This window comes from Schistocerca serialis, chromosome 1 (assembly GCF_023864345.2).
Source record: "Schistocerca serialis cubense isolate TAMUIC-IGC-003099 chromosome 1, iqSchSeri2.2, whole genome shotgun sequence".
Classification (NCBI taxonomy): domain Eukaryota; kingdom Metazoa; phylum Arthropoda; class Insecta; order Orthoptera; family Acrididae; genus Schistocerca; species Schistocerca serialis.
In genome coordinates this window covers 619,642,378-619,656,759 of record NC_064638.1, presented here as the reverse complement: position 1 = coordinate 619,656,759, position 14,382 = coordinate 619,642,378, and the positions used below count along the sequence as shown (strand labels likewise).

General features: G+C 39.0%; 1 protein-coding gene across 5 annotated transcripts in view; it reads left to right on the top strand.

The window, feature by feature from the left end:
• Positions 1-14,382, top strand: part of LOC126478081 (golgin subfamily A member 6-like protein 22) — a 406,782-nt gene that overhangs the window by 309,138 nt on the left and 83,262 nt on the right. The window lies entirely within an intron of this gene.

Genomic DNA, 14,382 nt, shown 5'->3' with positions numbered 1-14,382 from the left:
CTTTTTTGTTACTTTTCTTTTCAAATTGCCAAACTGTCCTGCATGAATTCTTCAACTGAATAATAACATTTTCCACTAGTTTATTAAATAATAATCTTTTATTGGGTCAAACTCCATATTTAACAGATTTGTGTTATGTAATTTATTGTAAATTTTTAATCCCATGTACAATGGTGTCTGAGCATAAAGTTATAAATTATGAGAGGGAAGCTTGAAACTGTGTCTGTGACAAGTACTGTAATTGTGGTTGAAATGAAAATTGTCAAGTAAGTTTTGATTTTTACATACGAAAATAAAAATTTTGTTGATGTACAGAGAAGGAATGGTTAGTATTTTTTATAATGGGTAACATGATGTTCTTTTTTGGACTAAATACATGTTTCTTATGGTTCTCTTTTGAAGTGTAAGTAATCTCAGGCTGTTCATAGAGTTTCCCCAGAAAATTATACCATGTTGAATTATAGCTTCAGATTTGCTGTGGTAAACTATCTTCCTGGTGTCCGTAAGGGTTGAACCAGATAAGTCATTCATCGCATAAGCTAAGCTGTTTACTTTGTTTGCTAAGAAATGTACATGTGCTTTCCAATTTAAATTTTTGACAAGATTTAGACCTAGAAGATTTACATTACTTGCTTCAGTCATTTCCTGATCACCATGCACTATTTTTACAGAAGATGCTGATGATGTTTTAGCACTGAACTGCACTAATTGTGTTTTGTGACATTGAGTTTTAATCGATTTGCTGAAACCATAGTTCTAGGTTTCCCATTATATTTACCGCAGTATCATAAATCTGTTCTAAATTTTCATTTTCAATTAAAACCGAGATGTCATCTGTGAATAAAATGGAGTGAACATCAGTGCTTAAAGGTAAATAATTTACGTACATCAGAAAAAGATAAGGCCCTAAAATTGAGGCCTGCAGGATCCCTATACAAATCTTTTTCCAGTGAGAGAATAATTTTTTCCACTTGAATTTCAAATAACTTTCTGTTTTATTTCTAACAAATAAGATTTGAACCACTGCATTGCCCTGTCCATGATCCCATCTCTCTCTAACTTCTGTAGAAGTAGTAAGTGGTTGATCGAGTCAAAAGCTTTGGTCAAATCACAAAAAACACTTGTGTTCATTTTACCCTTGTCTAAAGCAGAGCTTATCTTTGCAGTGAATCCCCTGATAGCATTTATAATATTTTTCCCCTTTTGAAATCCAAACTGATCTTTAACTATAATATTGTTTTCTAAGAGAAAGTTTTAGAGATGTTTCGCAACAATCCTTCATATGACAAATGGAATTGAAGGGCTGCAACTTGAGGGGTATAATTTAGCTGCTTATTATTGTAGAACTAGTATAGAGAAAGGTGGTACTGTAATTTGTATTGACAATAAAATCATTTATAAACCTTTAGATTTAAACAAATATTCTGCAGATCAACATTTTGAAGTCTGTGGGACTTAAATAACTGCAAAGAAAAGTGTTTACAATTTACAGAGCTCCAGCAGGGACATTTTGTATTTTTCTGAGTAAGTTAGAAGTGCTTTTGGGCAAACTTTTTTCCAAACCCAGGAATTTAATAGTTGCTAGGAACTTTACTGTCAACTTCTTAACTGATAGTAACAGTAGGACTGGTACATTTAATGAGTTCTTACAACTTGGATGCTATGGTTATCTTCCCCACTAGAGTTATAGAAAATTGCTAAAGTGTGATAGACAGTATCTTCATTGACAAGAACAGAATTGACACTGCAAGTATAAGCCAAGTCATAAATGGCCTTTCTGATCATGATGGCCAACTGCTTAAGGTTAACAACATCAGTTTGTGCAGCAAAGTCTCCCATACCTACCAGTCCTTTCGATGTATAAACACTGAAACTCTTCCTGACTTTAATTACTATGTATCACAAGTAGATTGGGACCCAGTTTATAGGATAAGTGATGCAATGATAAATTTAACAATTTCTTAAATGAATTTATCCCCCTGTTTGAAATGTCTTTTCTAAAAAGAACTGTCAGGAAGAACACTGAGGCTTCTTGTAGTAAACCACGGATTATGGAAGGAATTAAAATTTATTGCAGGACTAAGAAGAAATCACATGCCTCATTAAGATTGTTAAATGATCCCTTAAAAGATCTTATTATAAACTGTACTCTAAAGTTTTAAAAAGGTTGATAAACAAATCCAAAACTTATGTATTATACCTGAAATTGATAACTCTAAAACCAAAATTAAAACCTTTTGGAATATCATACAGAGAGAGTCTGGCAAAAAAGTATGATAACACTATAGAGATAAGCCATAATGCCAAAGTAGTACATAATCCTGTAGCAATTTCTAACTTATTTAACAATCATTTCTTAACTGCAGCAGATCATGTTGGTTGTAAGCGTTCATTAAATATGGCCATGAAGTTATTACAAAGAGCTGACCACAACATATAAGACCCAATTTGCATAGCTCCAGTCACCACTAGTGAAGTCAGAAGTATAATCAAATCCTTAAAAACCAAAATTCCACAGGTATTGACAACATTTCATTGAAAGTTGTAAAGCACTTTAGTGATTTTATATGTCAAGTCCTGTGCCACATTTTAATGAACCTTTGCAGCAAGGTATTGTCCCAGAAAGATTGAAAATTGCTATTGTGAAACCACTTTTTAAGAAGGGTGACAAAACTAATTTGACCAACCACCATCCAAGTTGATTCTCAAAAATATTAGAGAATGTAATGTAGAAAGGGAGCCAAAAATATCTTTACTGCTCAAAAGAGAGAAATTAGAATAATGAGTGGTGTTCATCCAAGATATTCTTGCAAAAACCTGTTCCACAAGCTCCAAATATTAACCACCACATGTCAGTACTTATTTTCTTTGATGATTTTTGTCTAGAATAACCATTCTCTTTTCACATCCAATAGTGCATACCATGATCACAATACAAGGTCTAAAATGATTTATGCAGAGATCAAAAACAGCCAAGTATTGTACAAAAAGGTATTCATTATTCTGCTGCTAAACTCTTCAATTGTCTTCCATCTGATATCAAAGCCCACATTAATTCCCCATCTACGTTTAAATTTAAATGAAGAAAATACCTTAGGGATGAGTCCTTCTACTCTCTCAGAAAGCACTTGCAGAGTGGGCCTAATCAGTGACCATCTTTGTAATTTTTTATTGTATTTCCTATTTATAATCTAGTCTATGTTTATTTTATGCTAGCTGTAATTTGTCTTCGCTGCCTAAGATGAACAGTGTACGAATTTTATTGTTTCTGTACCAAAAGTTATTTCCAGTAGTTTAGATTGCTACATCGGATTGCTACATTTTTGTCATTTGTACTAATGTTTGTATATCTATAAAGATGTAAATCTGACTCGTTCCACATCCTTGTGATTAATCACTATATGGATTCATGGAATTTGAAATAAATAAATATCGCCTTAGCAAAAACTTCGAGCAGGGAAATAGGGCATTATTACCATGTCACTTGATGAGCCTTTCTTGAACAATGGTCTTATGCAGCATTTTTTAACACATCTGGGAAATATCCTTCCTCAAATGACTGATTAATAATTTTAGCCTAGCCTTGACTACAGTGGTTGGAATTTCATCTCATCCAGCTGATTTCTTGTTTTGTAAAGACACTATAACTTACAGAATGAGATTTTCACTCTGCAGCAGCTTTCACAGGAGAGCTTCTGTAAAGTTTGGAAGGTAGGAGACGAGATACTGGCGGAAGTAAAGCTGTGAGGACCGGGCGTGAGTCGTGCTTCGGTAGCTCAGATGGTAGAGCACTTGCCTGCGAAAGGCAAAGGTCCCGAGTTCGAGTCTTGGTCGGGCACACAGTTTTAATCTGCCAGGAAGTTTCACACTATAACTTCTTCTAGATCTCTTGGGATAATTCTTTTGAATGTTTTAAGGCTTGCATTTTTTCTTATATTTACAAAGTTGACATCTACCTTGTCCTGGTGGGCTGTGGTATCTACTTCTGACTTTACCACATTTACGAAAAAATCATTGAAACAGTTCGACATTTGAAAAGACTCTATAATCACATCATTTTTAATTTTAATTTGGACAGTTTCTTGGCACTTGTTCTTTACTCCCAAGTCAGATTTGATGATACCCCACATTGCCTTTCATTTATTTTCACATTTACTAATACACATATTGCTAGCCAATTTTTTTGCTGCCTGTACAACGTTTTTGAATGTATTCTTATATCTCTTTACATACCTCACTAAGTCTACATTTTTGTTATGTTGTAACTCATTGTGAAGTTGTGTTTTCCTGGCACTAGAAACTTTTATTCGTGATGCAATCCAATTTATTTTATTGGCCACTCTTTGTAGTCAGGCTTGAGGGGGAAAAGTTTCATTGAAAACATCTAGGAAACAGTTTAGGAACGTTTTGAAATTTTTTTCGAACTATTGTCTGTTATTCTTTACTGTACATTATACTGCCACCTACTTGGTGTTCAGCTGTGAATTTTATGTTTTCATGGGAGTTGTTGAATAATTGGTTCAACTTACTGATATCATCTTTTGTGCCATTGATTAAAATGATGATATCATTTACAGATCTGTAATAGTAGATGATATTTTTGAGGAGTTGTAGATTTAAATTCAGGATTTTGTCTTTAAATTATTTATAAGTATTTGAGCTAATAATTCAGAAAGGTTTGAGCCCATTGCCAGGCTGGTCGTTTGTAGAGTTTATTGTTAAATTTGAAATACTTGTATAAAAGTGTTGATTCAAGCAGGTCTATTAGTTCAGTAATTTGAATTGAAGGGATTTTTCGAGCACTTGCTTGGATTTGGTTATTGATTTTGGTCACTCTTTCTTTTTCTCTTCCTGTTCATCTAATCCTCCACTATAGGGTCCCCATTGTTGGGTTTTCCCCACTATTCCTCTTCCAAATTTTACAGAAGTGCAGATCTTGCAGTGAAGGTCATCCAATGCAGTGTGCATTGCACACTCTGTGTTTTTCTGCCTTTGCACCCTTCCTTTTTGGCAACGGTATTACAACCAAAACCCAACACAGTAGCCATCATGTTGTGGAGGTGGGCAGGGGGATTGGGTGGGGGACAAGTACCTGCCCAGTGATAGCCGCCTAACCACAAAGGGATCATATTATTGGTGCCTGAGCTGGAAACTCCGTGCATATGCCAACGTGTATGTTCCCTTTGTGGCTGGGGCACAGGGCATTGGGCAATGGTTAACCAGAGGAGCTGCCCATCGGGAGAGCCTACATTTGGAGTGGATGGCATCAAGGTGGATAATTCACAAATGAAGTGGCATAAACTTTCTTTGGATGGTGACCACATTGCCTAAGAAGTCCATCCTGAAGGAAAGAATTACTACAGTGCATTGAGGTATGACCCCACATTGATTCCTTCCCTTGCTACTCGGTGGAAGGAACATAGTGCTAAGAGTCAAGACAGATATACTCCCCACAATACTTAGTTTGCTCTAGGACCAAGGGGATTTATTTATGGTCACAAAGCCATTATTCTTTGTTGAAGACCTTAAGGGCACATTTGGGGAAGTAACAGCAATTTTGAAAATTAAAAGTGGTTCACTTCTGATTAAAATGGAATCCCTAACTCAGTCATGGCACTGCTCACCTGTGACAAGCTGGGTGACATACATGTAACTGTTATCCCCCATAACTGTCTTAATATGGTACAGGGCATTCTCTTCGACCGTGAAATCCTTTTACGTACTGATGACAAGTTACATACCAATTTGAAGTGGCATGGTGTGCATTTTGTCCATCATGTCCAGGGGGGACCAAAGACAATAGGGTTGATACTAGGTCCTCCATCTTGGCCCTTGATGGTGTCTGTTACCTGAAAAGGCGAAGGTGATGGGGTATCAATATGATGGGAAACATTATCTCCGCTCCCATGTGCAGCTTCAAATGCATGAGATTCGGGCACATATCCGTGTATGGTAACACCACTCCCATCTGTGGGGTTTGTGGATGTCAGCTGCGTACAAACACTCCTTGCACCCCTTCCTCCATTTGTGTCAATGGCAGGGAGAGCACCATTCCTGCTGTTCACTGGGCTGTAGTATCTTCAAAAGATAAAATAAAATCCAAGAACACAATACTCTGGATGGACTGAAGTAGTGGAAAAACAAAAATAAATACTATCATTTACATCCTCTACGTATGATTATGATATTTGCTACATCTACAGCTCACCCTCTCTAACGAAAGTACCCTCACATTTCGTGCCTTCTGGGTCGGATCCTCACGATCACTCCAGTGCACTCTCTCCCCTGGTGGTTGGAGCCCCTCCTCTGACCGTTTCCCAAACACCCAATTTGGGAGCATCCTCTCCCCACCCACCGGGGACATCAAACTGCAATCTCCAGCCAGAGAAGCAACACCCTTCTCCATCATCCCTCACTAGAAAGAGGTCCTTCAGAACACTCCCTTCCCAGAATTCTGCTGATATGCAATTGTATACCAGGCAGTGGCTGATGGACCAATGGGTTGTTGGTTGTAGGACTTAGCATTCCTCCTCTGTCCTGGAAAATAGGGCAGACAAGCCAACATGGACATCAAAACCATCCAAGAAGAGGGGAAAAAAAGAACACCTCAAAGACAAAGAAGGTTCCGGTGGTCCCCATGCCATCAGACCCCACATGTACCAACTCTGCACCCAAGGCAGAGTTCCTGGTTGCCCCTGTGGCACCCAATCGCCCTACACAACCTGCTTCAGAACCAATGTGTATTAATGCCGTATCCTTTGAACTTGAGGCATCAGGGCCGGCTGGTGTGGGCGAGCGGTTCTAGGTGCTTAAGTGTGGAACCGCATGACCGCTACGGTCGCAGGTTCGAATCCTATCTCGGGCATGGATGTGTGTCATGTCCTTAGGTTAGTTAGGTTTAAGTAGTTCTAAGTTCTAGGGGACTGATGACCTCAGATGTTAAGTCCCACAGTGATCAGAGCCATTTTTGAGACATCAGGCTCTGGGGCATGAGCTACCTCCTTGGTCCCTGCCTGGGTCTGCCACCTAACAAAATGTCAGAAACAAGAACACTGGGAATGGTGGAACTGTAACAGTTTTTTTCACCATCTGGCTGAGCTGTGACATTTCTTCTGTATTTACCCAGCTTCCTGCAGTGCCTTTCTGGAAAATTCAGTCCCAGCATTCCGAACCCCTACACTCCATGGCCATTAGGGCTATTATAAGAATCAAGTTGACTGTAATAGAGAATTGGGCAGAGTTTGCATGTCTGGACTCTGTCTACAGTGAACATGTGCCACTTGATATGATCTTGGATGCTGTGGCTGTTCGTGTGAGGATATTTATGGATTTTACCGTCTGTTATATGAATCTCTCTCTCAGTGTTGAAGTGTTGTCCACACTGATTTCTCAGCTCCCCCGACTATTCCTCATTTTGGGTGACATAAGTGCCCACAAGACTTTGTGGGGTGGGGTTGTAACCACTGACTGCAGTAAAGCTATCAAAACTTTGGTCCTAGAGCTCAATCTTTGTCCCTTGAATGCTTGTGCCCCCACAATTTTCTGTGTGGTGTTTCGATCTTATTTGGCCACTGATCTTTCCATTTGCAGCCCTGGTTTTCCCGCTCCATCCATTGGAGAGTCCATGATGCCCTGTGTCACAGTGATTATTTTCTGAAAGTCATTTCCTTCCTGGACTCCTAGATGTCTACCATATGTACTTTCAACAATGCTGAAAGGGATGCCTTTGCCTCTGCTGTCACCCTTTGTGAAGGTATTGTTGCAACTCTCCAGAGCACAACCACTGCCATTGTATTAGCAACAGGCATAGCAGTCTCCTGTTCTTCAGGATCTGCCAATTAGAAGGCAGTATCTTGGTGGACTTCCGGAATCACCATGGTCATTAGAGATCACAGACAGGCTCTCTAACACCAGAAGCAACATCCATCAATGGAGCAACTCACTGCCCTTAAATGGCTCCATGCCCAGGTCCACCACTAAATAAAATGACGGAAACTAGAATGCTGTGAAGAGTATGTTACTACCAATGGACTGCATACCCCTCTTTCTCAGGTTTGGGTAACTATTCAGTGCCTCAGTGGAGACCATCCCCCACACATGTACTTGGTGTCACCCTGAATGGGGTTAGGTTAGGTTAGGTTTGTCCACACTTACCCAGTTACTGTCACCAAAAATTTTGCTCTGTATTACGGTCAAGTCTTCTTGTCTGAAAATTATCGGCCTTCATTCTGTGACCTCAAACACTGGTTGCAGTAAATTTACTTACCTTTCCCTACATGTCACATGGAGCCATATAATGCACCTTTCAGTGAGTGAAATTTCTCAGTGCCCTCGCCCTTTGCTCTGACATGGATCCAGGGCCAGACTGCATCTACAGCCAAATGTTCAAACACCTATAGTGGATTGCCAACATACCTCCCTTGCCATTTTCAACTGTATCTGGAGTGAGGATGAGTTCCTACCTCAATGGTAAAGTGTGATTGTCCCAGTACAGCAATTGGGTAAACATGCTCTTAAGATGGACAGCTGTCAAGCAATTAGTCTCACTAATGTTCTCTGCAAGTTGCTTGAACACATGGTGAGCCAGTGGCTGTGTTGGTACCTTGAGTGTTGGGATCTTTCAGCTCTGTCCCAAAGCGGTTTTTGCCAAGGCCATTCTACTGCTGACAAGTTGCCCTGCTGTGAGTCTGCTATCCAGTCAGCTTTTGCCCAGCTTCAACACTTTATAGCTGCTTTCTTTGACTTGCAAAAGGCTTATAACACCACATGGTGTCATTACATCTTGATTACACTACATGAACGGGATTTCTGGGTCCCAGTCCCAATTTTTGGGGGTTGGATTGTTTGGGGGAAGAGACCAAACTGCGAGGTCATTGGTCTCATTGGATTAGGGAATGATGGGGAAGAAAATCGGCCAGGGAAATCACGGAAAACCTAAATCGCGATGGCTGGATGCGGAATTGAACCGTCGTCCTCCTGAATGCGAGTCCAGTGTGCTAACCACTGCGCCACCTCGCTCGGTCCCAATTTTTGTCTGGAACTTCATGTCACAACATACTTTCCAGGTTCAAGTTAGTGCTTATCACAGTAACCCCCCCCCCCCCCCCCCCAAACACCCATAATGTGGCCCTGCTGGGCTCTGTATTGTGTGTGCCCCTTTTTCTAGGTGTAGCTGCAACTGTAGATTCTATACTATCACTCTCCCTGTATGCTGATAGGTTTTGCATTTACTTCTGCTTCTCCTCTGTAGGTATTGCTGAATGACAACTGCATGGTGCCACACAAAAGGTGCAGTCCTGAATAATAAAATGATTGTACACTATTTTAATTCAGTTTATTCTATCTTGAACTAACACTTACAGGACTTCAGTATAGAACAATAAACTGGATCAGTTATTATGTAACTAACAGCACAATGTGAATCATTTACACAGTCTTTCATATCAGTTCTATATAATTCTACCGATAGAAGGTATGTTTGCAATAATTACTTGGGATATGTAGACATATAATCTTGAGGGACATTAATGTCTCTTATCACTGTTTCTCCCTGTTTCTCTTTCACCTCCACATCTTAGTGTTACCATTTCTTACTTTGACCCCACTGTAATTCTACACTTCATCTATGACTTTGTCTTTTTGGATTCATTTTATTCTCTTACTGTTACCACCCTTCTCCTCTTTCTCTGGAATGGTACTTCATGTATCTTTGTTATTTTTATTGTCTTTGTTTTATTTGTAATTGTGTTTAATTGTGCATCAGTATACCATTCATAGGGTGGCATTCCTGTTTATATATGTCAGCCTAATTTCCTGTAGCTGAACTATTATACTCCCTAACCTATGCTTTTACTAATGGGTGTTTTCTCTTTTTAATGGTGTTTTATGTACTTCCACAGAATCTGGATCAGACCTATGCACTCTCCAATTCCTGCTGAAATCATTTGAACTGAACTGTTTTCATTGGTGATGGTGATTGCTTATAAGTGCTTTAGTGTGTTTCATTTTCCTTTCTAACTTCCAAAAAAGAGAACTCTACAAACAATAGTTTTTTTAACTTCATGTTTTACTTTACTCTCTATTTATTGATAGCACTAATCATAAACTAAATATAAACGCATTGATCATATTTGCCATGATTAGTTGCAAATTTAGCTAAGGTGATCTATAAATGTTTACTTAGCCATTAATTATTTTGTTTCCTTCTTATAGTAATAATGTTTCACAACTTCATTAGGTTTTCTTTTGTATGTGAGTCCCATTGATAATTTCAGCTGTGTAGCAAAATATTGCATGTCTGTAATGGGAATGGTCACACAGAACAGACACAAAAGTGTCTTTCAAAAAGTGCACCAGTTTTGAATTGCATAGTATATTTTTGTCAGTTGACCACATTGTTGTATATCATTTTGGTTTCTGTAAACATTCTGATTGATTCTACAATCTGAATTTCTTAATTTCTACATTGGAACACTAATCATAAACTAAATATAAACCCATTGATCATATTTGCCATGATTAGTTGCAAATTTAGCTAAGGTGATTTATAAATGTGCTGCTGCTCAGCTTGTGCTAATATTGGAAACATGAGATTAGAAAGGAAAAACTTACACAACAACTTTGAGACTTCTTTGCACAATTCTAGGGCACAATTAAGCACTGAATTTATCACTGCTTCACAAACTTATTGTAAAATTCAGTGAATCAGATTCAACACTGAACATTAAGGGTTGGGGGTGCCCTTGTTCTGACCGATCTGCGCAAAACATTGTGATGGTTCAAGGCAATGTTCTGTTAGTCCAGTAAACTTGGGTCTTTTCCACTCCCAAGGCATCAATGTGATCTCCATTACTACCGTTACAGAATTCAGTTAACAAAGAAGTTGTAAGAAGCCTATCACGAAAAAAGGTGACATTTTGGTGATTCGTTTCTGAGAACATGTCAGTTTTGCAAGGAATAACATCTTTAGTGGTGGGGTTTACTTCCAATTAAATGTATTTATGAATAAACAGAACTGCTATATCTGAGGCTCAGAAAATGCATTCAAATGATTTTGTTGTGACTTTTGGGTGGGCGTCATCATTCACTCGTACTTTTTTGTGGAAGAAACAGGACAACCTGTGAAAGTTAATGGAAAACAATGATAAGAGATTATATGTGGCCTCATTTCAGTGGAATAGACATTAATGGTCATGGTCTCAGCAGGAAGGTGTGACGTGTCACACTTCTCATGAAACAATAGAGTTGTTTCAAGAGTGGTTTGTAATTGTCTCATCTCACATAATGGTAGCCAACAGAGTCCACCAAGGTCATGTTAATTAACCCCTTGCAATTTTTTTCTTTGATATTTTCTTAAATCATCAGTGTATGTAATGCAGCTTTACTGTATGATTAAATGATGATGGCGTCCTCTTGGGTAAAATATTCCATAGGTAAAATAGTCCCCCATTCGGATCTCCGGGCGTGGACTACTCAAGAGGATGTTGTTATCAGGAGAAAGAAAACTGGCGTTCCACGGATCAGAGCGTGGAATGTCAGATCCCTTAATCGGGCAGGGTTAGAAAATTTAAAAAGGAAAATGGATAGGTTAAAGTTAGATATAGTGGGAATTAGTGAAGTTCGGTGGCAGGAGGAACAAGACTTCTGGTCAGGTGAATACAGGGCTTTTGTTGTTGTTGTGGTCTTCAGTCCTGAGACTGGTTTGATGCAGCTCTCCATGCTAATCTATCCTGTGCAAGCTCCTTCATCTCCCAGTACCTACTGCAACCTACATCCTTCTGAATCTGCTTAGTGTATTCATCTCTTTGTCTCCCTCTACGATTTTTACCCTCCACACTGCCCTCCAATGCTAAATTTGTGATCCCTTGATGCCTCAGGACATGTCCTACCAACCAATCCCTTCTTCTAGTCAAGTTGTGCCACAGACTTCTCTTCTCCCCAATCCTATTCAATACCTCCCCATTAGTTACGTGATCTATCCACCTAATCTTCAACATTCTTCTCTAGCACCACATTTCTAAAGCTTCTGTTCTCTTCTTGTCTAAACTATTTATCGTCCATGTTTCACTTCCATACATGGCTACACTCCATACAAATACTTTCAGGAATGACTTCCTGACGCTTACATCTATACTCGATGTTAACAAATTTCTCTTCTTCAGAAACGCTTTCCTTGCCATTGCCAGTCTACATTTTATATCCTCTCTACTTCGACCATCATCAGTTATTTTGCTCCCCAAATAGCAAAACTCCTTTACTACTTTAAGTGTCTCATTTCCTAATCTAATTCCCTCAACATCACCCAACTTAATTCGACTACATTCCATTATCCTCATTTTGCTTTTGTTGATGTTCATCTTATATCCTCCTTTAAAGACACTGTCCATTCCGTTCAACTACTCTTCCAAGTCCTTTGCTGTCTCTGACAGAATTATAATGTCATCAGTGAACCTCAAAGTTTTTATATTTTCTCCCTGGATTTTAATACCTACTCCAAATTTTTCTTTTGTTTCCTTTACTGCTTGCTCAATATACAGATTGAATAACATCGGGGAGAGACTACAACCCTGTCTCACTCCCTTCCCAACCACTGCTTCCCTTTCATGTCCCTTGACTCTTATAACTGCCATCTGGTTTCTGTACAAATTGTAAATAGCCTTTCGCTCCCTGTATTTTACCCCTGCCACCTTTAGAATTTGATAGAGAGTATTCCAGTCAACATTGTCAAAAGCTTTCTCTAAGTCTACAAATGCTAGAAACGTAGGTTTGCCTTTCCTTAATCTTCCTTCTAAGATAAGTCATAAGGTCAGTATTACCTCACGTGTTCCAACATTTCTACGGAATCCAAACTGATCTTCCCCGAGGTCGGCTTCTACCAGTTTTTCCATTCGTCTGTAAATATTTCGTGTTAGTACTTTGCAGCTGTGACTTATTAAACTGATAGTTCAGTAATTTTCATATCTGTCAACACCTGCTTTCTTTGGGATTTGAATTATTATATTCTTCTTGAAGTCTGAGGGTATTTCGCCTGTATCATACATCTTGCTCACCAGATGGTAGAGTTTTGTCAGGACTGGCTCTTCCAAGGCCGTCAGTAGTTCTAATGGAATGTTGTCTACTCCAGGGGCCTTGTTTTGACTCAGGTCTTTCAGTGCTCTGTCAAACTCTTCATGCAGTATCGTATCTCCCATTTCATCTTCATCTACGTCCTCTCCCATTTCCATAATATTGACCTCAAGTACATTTCCCTTGTATAGACCCTCAATATACTCCTTCCACCTTTCTGCTTTCCTTTCTTTGCTTAGAACTGGGATTCCATCAAAGCTCTTGATATTCATGCAAGTGGTTCTCTTTTCTCCAAAGGTCTCTTTAATTTTCCTGTAGGCAGTATCTATCTTACCCCTAGTGAGATAAGCCTCTACATCCTTACATTTGTCCTCTAGCCATCCCTGTTTAGCCATTTTGCACTTCCTGTCGATCTCATTTTTGAGACGTTTGTATTCCTTTTTGCAAGCTTCATTTACTGCATTTTTATATTTTCTCCTTTCATCAATTAAATTAAATATTTCTTCTGTTACCCAAGGATTTCTACTAGCCCTAGTCCTTTTACCTACTTGATCCTCTGGCACCTTCACTACTTCATCCCTCAGAGCTACCCATTCGTCTTCTACTGTATTTCTTTCCCCCATTCCTGTCAATTGTTCCCTTATGCTCTCCTTGAAACTCTGTACAACCTCTGGTTCTTTCAGTTTATCCAGGTCCCATCTCCTTAAATTCCCACCTTTTTGCAGTTTCTTCAGTTTTAATCTACAGTTCATAACCAATAGATTGTGGTCAGAGTCCACATCTGCCCCTGGAAACGTCTTACAATTTAAAACCTGGTTCCTAAATCTCTGTCTTACCATTATATAATCTATCTGATACCTTTTAGTATCTCCAGGATTCTTCCATGTATACAACCATCTTTTATGATTCTTGAACCAAGTGTTAGCTATGATTAAGTTGTGCTCTGTGCAAAATTCTACCAGACGGCTTCCTCTTTCATTTCTTAGCCCCAATCCATATTCACCTGCTATGTTTCCTTCTCTCCCTTTTCCTACTTTCGAATTCCAGTCACCCATGACTATTAAACTTTCATCTCCCTTCACTACCTGAATAATTTCTTTTATCTCATCATACATTTCTTCAATTTCTTCGTCATCTGCAGAGCTAGTTGGCATATAAACTTGTACTACTGTAGTAGGCATGGGCTTCGTGTCTATCTTGGCCATTATAATATGTTCACTATGCTGTTTGTAGTAGCTTACCCGCACTCCTATTTTTTTATTCATTATTAAACGTACTCCTGCATTACCCCTATTTGATTTTGTATTTATAACCCTG